At 48.0% G+C, this 8,416-nt stretch overlaps 1 protein-coding gene across 4 annotated transcripts in view; it reads left to right on the plus strand.

Moving 5' to 3' along the window:
• Nucleotides 1-8,416, plus strand: part of GIGYF2 (GRB10 interacting GYF protein 2) — a 114,570-nt gene that overhangs the window by 575 nt on the left and 105,579 nt on the right. For all 4 annotated transcript variants that reach the window (XM_045296315.1, XM_045296316.1, XM_045296317.1 and 1 more), the window contains exon 2: nucleotides 4,041-4,106. The gene's annotated coding sequence lies outside the window, so the exon portion shown is untranslated. The remainder of the gene's footprint in view (nucleotides 1-4,040; nucleotides 4,107-8,416) is intronic.

Genomic DNA, 8,416 nt, shown 5'->3' on the forward strand with positions numbered 1-8,416 from the left:
ACAGCTGCCGCGGCCGACAGCTGCTCGCGCCGGGCCTCCTTCCCCACACCTGGCCCTCCTCCCGGAGCAGCTGGACCGGGCGCCTCCCTCCGCGGCCAGAGCACGGGGGCAGGAGCAGGCCGGAGGCCAGGTGGCGGCGCGATCGGGACCTGGGACCCAGGTGGAGAAAGTAGCGCCCGGTTGAAATGGGCGGCCGCCCCGCGTCAGCAGTTTCCCACGAGCACTCCCCACACTCCCGCTTTCTGGCCGAGACAAACGTCCCGCCGGCCACCCGGGCAAGGGGGCACGAGGGGCGCCGGGTGTGTGCCCGGTTCTGGGAAGCAGCCCCACGGCTGTGCGGTCCGCCGCCCCGGCTGACATAGCCCTTTTGTCCGGGCCCTTCCATAGGGGCAGTGGTCGGTCCGTGTGTCAGGGTCACTTGCCCGGAATTGAGGGAGGCGTTAGGCGCTGCGGCGGACCTCCGCCCATTCGGGGCCGCCCGAGTACCCTCAAGCACGGGCGGCCAGGACTCCCCCGGTTTTGTCCAGGGCACCGCTTCTTCCCTTAGGTTCTTCAGTCGCCTGCAGGGGCTTCTGCGATTCAAGGGTCCCTGTGACAGCCTCCTCCCTGTGTTCACTGTCGGCCCTCCCAGACCTCTCCGGCTCTGCCCCTGTTGCTGGGCACACACACGCTTGTCGCCTGCATCCCGGGATGTGTGTGATGTGTTTTACAAGCTGAGTGTGTAGCAGTCCTCACTCGGAGTGGCCAAACTGGAATATGCACTTTTCTGTTACATCAGCTGTTGACATCAGAAGAGGAGGCTAGGAGAAGGGGTGGGTGGGTGGAGAAGTGACCTGGGTCTGAAAGCTCGTTACTCTCTCCTTTGCTCTGCCATTCCACTTAGGGGAGCCATGCTGGTGGGGCTTCGTTCTGGAGGACATGGCCTCACACTTCGTTGCTACTCCAGTGTGGTGGGGAAGGAACCTCACCTGTCCAGTTTGTCCGTCCGTCCGTTCATTCATTCATTCTTGGGTTCCTTTATTTGACACCCATTGACCACCTACTATACTTTGGGAGTCAAAGACCCCAACTCGCTGTCTGCCCCAGAGCTCCTTTCTAGGCAAATGACTACTTAACGTCCAGAGCAGTGGTAAGTGGAGTGGGAAATAGGGCCACCTGGGAGTGGAGTGTGGCGCTGGGGTTATTTGAAAGTAAGTGTCCAGGGAAGGCCTGATGGGAACAGGAAGGCGCTAGTCCCATGGCTGTCTGGGTTGCAGTGGGGAGCAGCTCTGGTTAAGACCTTGAGGCCAGCCAATGTAAACGGAGGTGGGCCAGAAACTACATGGAATTGGCTGGGAGTGGGGGGAGGGGAGGGGAGGGGAGGCAGGTCTGTTTCCCTCACTGGGGCAGGGGTGTTCTTCAACGTCCTGGAATCTGGTTTACCTGATCTCTCAGAACTCTGAGAAAAGGAACCCACGCTCAGGAAACGTGGGCCAACACGCTTTGCCACACTCTCTACTTCCTACCTTCCAACCCAGAAAGATTCAGAAGGCTCATGAAACTCAGGGCAGATTTCAGGAAATTATGATCATTCTCAACAGTGAACATTCTTCAGTGATATGGATGCTTAACTGCCTTGAGTTCTAAGAAAGGGGATGGGGGTGAGGATGGGGGGATGGGGCTGGCTGCTACTGTGAAATTAAAAAAACTCGAGATTGTAAGGACTTGATGAATTAATTGTCTTGGAAGTTTAGACACAGGTAATGAAGGATAGAACCAAAAATAAAAATGGGATCAGTTTGTGAACTTGAGTTGCCTGTAATCTGGTTAGTAAGGAATTGATTTTTGTGCTGACCAGCAGACTTAAATGCCTAGACCTTTCTGTGTTTCATTTTCTCCTTTCTGACTAGTTCTCTAACGTATGTGATACTTAGTATATTAAAAACAAAAAGTTAACCCCTCCCCCCTGCGTTGTATCAATGTCCTGTTTCATTTTAGTTCACTCAAGGAATCGAGTATTTTGGTTCTGAGGTTTTTTTTGCTGACAGGCTGTATGTATGAAAATAGTTTGTCACCTGACTACCCCCAAAGCATGAGGAGATGGGAATTCCAAATTTGGGGTCCAGGCAACCCACGTGGTGGTGATGGTGATGAGGCAGTGCTTTCACGAGAGCCACTGCCCCTCTTGGCTCCTCTGTTGAGGATTTGAAATGGCATTTCTAAGTTATAAGGTCTTTGATGTTATAGGAGCTCAACGATCTTGTTTGCGTTTTTTTTTGTTGCCCTGCTTCATGCGGGGCAGTGACTGCTGGTAGTGATGGCTGGGTGCAGATCCCTTCCCAGAGAAGACAGACAGAAGGCCTCGGCCTTTAACCCATATTCCTCTTCCACAGGATCTTCTCAGACTGGCTGGCTGACTGACTGCGGGTGCTCAGGCCCCACAAGTCCATTTCCGGTGCTCTCTGCTTGCTTCTCTTTCGTGGAGACTGGAGTGGGACCAGTCTCCTTAGAGTGGTCCTCGAGCCTGTGCTGGTGATCACTGAGGATGATCCAGGGCTCTCTGAGGCAAGGTGATGCCCACCTGCTAACAGTGAAGCAAGCACCTTAATGGTCTCGAGTCAAAATTGCTTCTTTCCTCCTCCTTCAGCCCCAAGGAATGTTTGTGCACACCTGATGCTGAACAAAACCCCGATTTCTGTTCAACTTTATACACCTCAGGGAATTATATCACTTTAAAAATAGGTTTTTTTCCCTTTATATTTCCTTATAGTTTGGCTCCTCTAATATTTCCTGACTGAAATTAGTAGTCTGCCGCCCCCTGCCCCCCCCCACCATTAGATGAATGAGAAATAAACAAGATTAATTATACAGAAATGCAGATTGAATTGATGCTTTGTTGAATTGCCCAAAGCTTTCTCTTGGCAGAAAAGGGAAGAATACTCCTTTAAATGGCCAGGTTTTAGTTGATAAAACTGTTTCTGAAGTTTTATTTCTGTCTGCTCTCCCTTCTCTCCCTCCCTCCCTCTGAGCTATGAAGTAGGAAACACACTTTCATAGTGCTTCTTACAAGGTTGTTGTTGAACTTGAGCTTTGGTTGAGCCTTCTCATGGGAGGGAGAGGAGAACAGGCTCTTTTGAATGAATGCCAGAAAAGTTTGTTTTATGATAGGCTTCTCCCCACCTACTTTCTTCTGCCCTTAAAAAATGGCACACTTCGAGGCCTGTAGTTGGGTGGCCTGGGTGTTCGAGCCTGGCTGCTTCCTAGCAGCGTTGAGTCAGAGATGGGAAGTCTTTTTCGCCAGCTGCTTTCTGCTGTCTGTAAGATCGCTACTTTTATTGTTAGATCCTGGCTTTTGGACAGTTTAGCAGCAGCATCCAGAGAAGCACCTGCTTTGTAGCAAGGCATCAACCACTTAGTGCTTCAGCCCACTCCTTATCACCTGAAATGTCCCCATCTTGTGGATCTTTCCGGAACTGCTTCACATCACAGTCTAAAGTACAGGTTGTGTTTTGCAACCTGCAGCACACCTGGATCCCTACACCTGGACCCGCTGGTGGTCAGTGGCCAGCCTTTTGAGGGCTCAGTGATGAGTGATGATTTTTGTGGGACACCCAGGATTTTCCTGTGATGCTGGTTGCCTCCCTAAAGCTGTCACACATGTTACTTATTGGCAGCTACTTCAGAATTTCCTGACCAAACCAACCAACCACTGCCGTCGAATCAGTCTCAATTTTTAGTGACCCTGTATAGACTGTAGAGGCTGTAAATCTTCACAGGAGCAGAAAACCTAATCTTTCTCCCTTGAAGTAGCTGTTGGGTTTGAATTGCTGATCTTTTGATAGGCAGCCTGTCGTGTAACCCACTGTGCACCAGGGCTCTGTCCCACCCACAGCCACTGCGAGAGGCCTACTGGGCTGCCAGTGTGTAAACGCATCAAGTGACCGACTGCTTTAACCCGAGGCGGGAGCCATTTCCTGTGCAAAGTATTCATGATAAGAGCTTGTGTTTTCATGGCTTGGGAATTGCTTGGTGATTTACCTTTATAATTTTATTATTTACAGTGCTAAAAGGATCGGAACACCGTTGGCTCAGGCTTCCTGCTGTGACCCAGCAGAACTTTTGAGCAGGTGAGTGTGGGTGGGAAGCATAAAGCAGAGGGCAGTTGCCAACAGGTAGTTTTTGCTTTCAGGTTTCAGTCACTGATTGGAAGGTAACTGTGGGGTAACAGGCAGCACATGACAGTTTTCACTTTAGCTACTGAGAATACAATTCAGTGACCCAGGAGTTGCATACCCAGCGTCGTTTAGCCCTCATGTACCTTTGTCCTCTGTGTCACCCCTCTGGTGCCCCTCAGAACCTTTAGGAACTTTCAGTATCGTGGCTCCTTCTCTGCATTGATCAGCTGGGTATTGGTATCTTAGATTGCCTTTCAGGTTTTTTGGCGGGAAAGACTAGGAGCCTGTTTCGATGAAAGAGGAGGTTTAGTGGGAGAGAGTGGGATGGGGGGCGGTCTAAGCAGTTTACTTCCTGAGGGACTGTGAGGGCAGCATTCAGGTGCCATGATGGTCATGGTATTCTTGCCCAGCTGGCCAGGTAGCATCTGTTGGGTCTTTTCCCCTTTCTGCTTTATCCTGTCTTCAGTTTGGTTGTGTCTGCTTGAATAAGCAATGGAAGAAATTGGCCATCCCTGGGGCCACATACGAACTTGAGCTCTAACACAGTCAGCCAACTGCCAACTATTTTAGTGCTCACATGACATATTTCTGGGAGGGAAGCTTTGGTGCACCTTGTTCCCTTTCTCCGTCTCTGGTGTCATTATATGGCCTGGGGGCTGGGGTCGAGAAGAGCAAATGTACTTCGTGACAGATCCCACTCGTGGTGGGGCAGGCCTCAAAGGAGGCATAGTTTGGGCAGTTCTAGGCGGATTCTCACAGGAGTTTCTAGTGGTTTGCCTTTGGCGAGTTCTCTAGAGAAAAGCCTCTGGCTTATTGCTCTGCAGTTTCAATGGATGTGTCTTGGAGAGTTGGCCTATTTGCTATCTATGCCTATTTGCTATCTTATCTTTTCTCGGACAAGGCCCAGAAAGTCTCACCAGCTACTTGGTGGAATTTTCTCATGTACTTTTCAGTTAAGCATCTGGGATCAGTAGGGTTAGCAAATGAATATAATAAATGAGAGGCTGAGTGTGGAAAAACTGAAGTGTAGTTATTTACTTCCCGTGGATTTTTTTTTTTTTTTTTTTACTATTAGTTTGCTTTCTGAGCACATCTGCAGAATTAAGCACCACTTGAGGATTAGGAGGCCATGTAGAATTTAAAGGACAAGATTTCATTGACTTTCTACTCAGTTATTGGAGGAAGAAGGATCAGGGGCCTTCAGGGTGGGGGAAGCATTCATGAGATGACGTGAACTTTTTAATAACATGTTTTTTGTATGAATCTAGGATTAGTAGATAATACTAGAGCAAGCATCTTTTAAATGGAGTGTTTAAAAGTCAGGGGTGTCAACATTTTTATGGAAAAAATGAAATAAAAAGATAAGAGGTTTTTTTTTATTTTTTATAAATGGGATTTCTCCACAACTTCTCTGAAGCCCTTGTATGTCTTGGTTTTTGTTTGTGGCACGTATGCATTTAGTGACAATTGGGTTCTTCCATTTTGTTGTGTTAGTGTAGGTCTCGATTTTTGGGTTCTAAGCCTAGGAATCACACATGAATAAAAGTGACAGGTCATGGACACTGATGCTCTGGGAGACTTGTTCGCTCATGGTTTCTTCAGCCAGTTGCCACTGAATTCCTTTCTCAGATAGAAGGACCCTTTTTCCTGCTGTGTGTTTTCTTCAGTCTGTGCCGAGGAGGGGCATATTCAGCATTCAGGACTTCATGAATTACATCGGTGTAATACTCCCCAGGCTCTGTGGAGCCCTCTCTGGAAGGCCTGGGTTGGCTATTAGTCACCACGGCAATGCTGATGGCGCTGTTTCTCCGAGAATAGTTGACTGATTTTACTGATTTTATTCTTAACCTTTTACCAAAAGGAGGTGGTGGTGGTGCAGGGGACATTTACATGTTGATCACCAGTAGCATTAGCCTTTCTTCTTATTAGGAGCCTTTGTGGCCCTGTAGGATAAGCATTGGGCTAATCACAAGGTTGGCAGTTCAAAACCCACCAGCGCTCCTGAGGGAGCTGAGGCTCCCGTAAAGATGTACAGGCTCCAAAATCCTACGTAGGGTCGCTGTGACTTGGAATTAGCTTATGGAATTAGCTTGGTTTGTTTTTCTTTTCGTGACACCGTGGCCACTGCGTTCTTTGGGAACAGACACGGCTCCCTTAATCCAGGTTGTGCAGGACCCTCCGAGTTCAGGTTGCCGATCCTGAGGGGGAGTGGGCAGACGGGCTGCTGGTTCAGTCAGGTGGGATGGAGGTGGAGCTGTGTCAACCATGTGTGACTGGGGGGCCTGCCAGGTTGATGGGCCAGGGAGCTTGAATCAAGGTTCAGAGACCCCCGGTCTTTACCCCATTGTTGATGGAGTTGCTGAGTGAGGGGAGGTCACAAGCTCATCCCTTCGGTCTGCCCCACCACCCTGGTGTGTAGACAAGGTACTTTGATTCTTAGAAGCACAGTTTCCTTACCCAAAACATTTGTCCCCTGGCCATGTGGAAATTAAGAGAAAATGCCCACTACAAAGCATATAGGAAGGAGGCCTCTAATGAGTGATTGTGATTGTGGTACCAAGTAAATAAGTACCTTTTTTGATTATAAAACTTTATCTTTGTGCCTTTTGTACAGAGAAGGTCAGTATGTTCAGTTTACATTGTATCACTCCCTGCCCCTCCACTCCCCCTCTCCCCCTTTAATCCAGCAGCAATCACATGCCCACACTGTGCCAGTCGCTGATGAAATAAACCAAACCCATGGTCATTGAGTTGATTCCAACTCTCATAGTGACCCTATAGAACAGGCTAGAACTGTCCATTTTGGGTTTCTGAAGCAGTTCCCTTTCTCCAGCAGCCTGGCTAGTAGGTTTGGACTGATGACCTTCATTCCGGTCAGCAGCTGAACTCCTGACCCATTCCATCAGCAGTGCCGAGCAAGGTGCACAGTCCTGTCCTGTCATGGTGCTTGCAGCCTGGCGTGGGACGCTGTCAGGAACCGTGATGGAAATTTTAAAATGTGATAGGTCTTGCTGCCCTTGGAAAAGGGACATTTAAAAAAGATGATGTATGTTCCCACTAAGTGTCACATTTTCAATCTTGGTGTCCTCGATGTCGGTGGAATTTTGTGTCTTTTCATCTCGGCTCCCTTAGTGTGCATGCTTGTAGTTTCCAGTTGAGTGAGGTACTTCTTTTGCCACATTCTTCTGAGCTAGACCGTCTCCGCACGTGTCCCTAGTGCCCCTTTACAGAATACCGTGTAAAACCATTGGGACGCCAGAGAGCTTTTTGTAATATTTGTGTATATTTGCTAACTAGATATTAAAATGGGGAAGTTAGATGCTTATTCCCTAAAATTAACCATAAACTCATTACATGTTAACCTAAGTATGTATATATATGTATATATGTGTGTATATATATATAAATATATTTTTTAAGTGAAACAGAAACAATTTTTATTTGGCAAAATTTGAATTGAAGGGGCAAAGCAAAAGTATCGTGCCCATTTGGATAAGACTGTTTACTAAAAGTTGCCCCACTGAGACTTTAAAATCCATTCTTCCTTTTCCCGGTCTTCTGTGTCATGAGTTTCCAGTGCTACTCCACTAGATACAAGAGAGGTGGGGGCTCTCTTGTCTGCTCTCTTGCTGTCTCAAAATCACTGACACTGAGTCAATCCTCATTCATAGCTATCCAAGTATATATATATATTTTTCAAGTATATATTTTTTAATGGAAACCTTGTTCAAAACGACTTCTGAAAGTGTTGGGTGAGAAGGATGACCTTGCTCTTTACCTTCTTGCAAAACTCACTTCTCTGGCTGGTTGGAGTCCCATACTTGCTTCCGCTTTCAGCCACGTGCGGTTTATTGCCTTGGGTAAAGTATATGAAGACAGTTCATCCCCATAAAGATAGTTGGAAAAGGGAGAGGCCTTTTAATGCCTTCCCAAATACTGGCAGGTATTGGTCTTTGCTCATATACCAGCATTTGACAGGTAGGTTTAAAGTTTATGGAGCACTCGGGGCGTAGTGGTGATGCGCGTTGGGCTGCTAACCTCAAGGACGGCAGTTCAAATCCACCAGCTGTTCTGCAGGAGAAAGACTAGACTTTCTACTCGACTAAAGAGTGACAGTCTCAGAAACTCACAGGGCAGTTCTTCCCTGTCCTCTGGGGTTGATGGCACTAAGTTTGGATTTTGGATTCTAGAGAGCAGCTAGTTCAGCTGGCAACTTGTTGTGTTCACATCAGTGCCTTTCCTGGGACAGTCGGCAAGCAGCA

The sequence above is a fragment of the Echinops telfairi genome, unplaced genomic scaffold (assembly GCF_000313985.2).
Source record: "Echinops telfairi isolate 266 unplaced genomic scaffold, ASM31398v2 ScPeMD7_3;HRSCAF=10, whole genome shotgun sequence".
Classification (NCBI taxonomy): domain Eukaryota; kingdom Metazoa; phylum Chordata; class Mammalia; order Afrosoricida; family Tenrecidae; genus Echinops; species Echinops telfairi.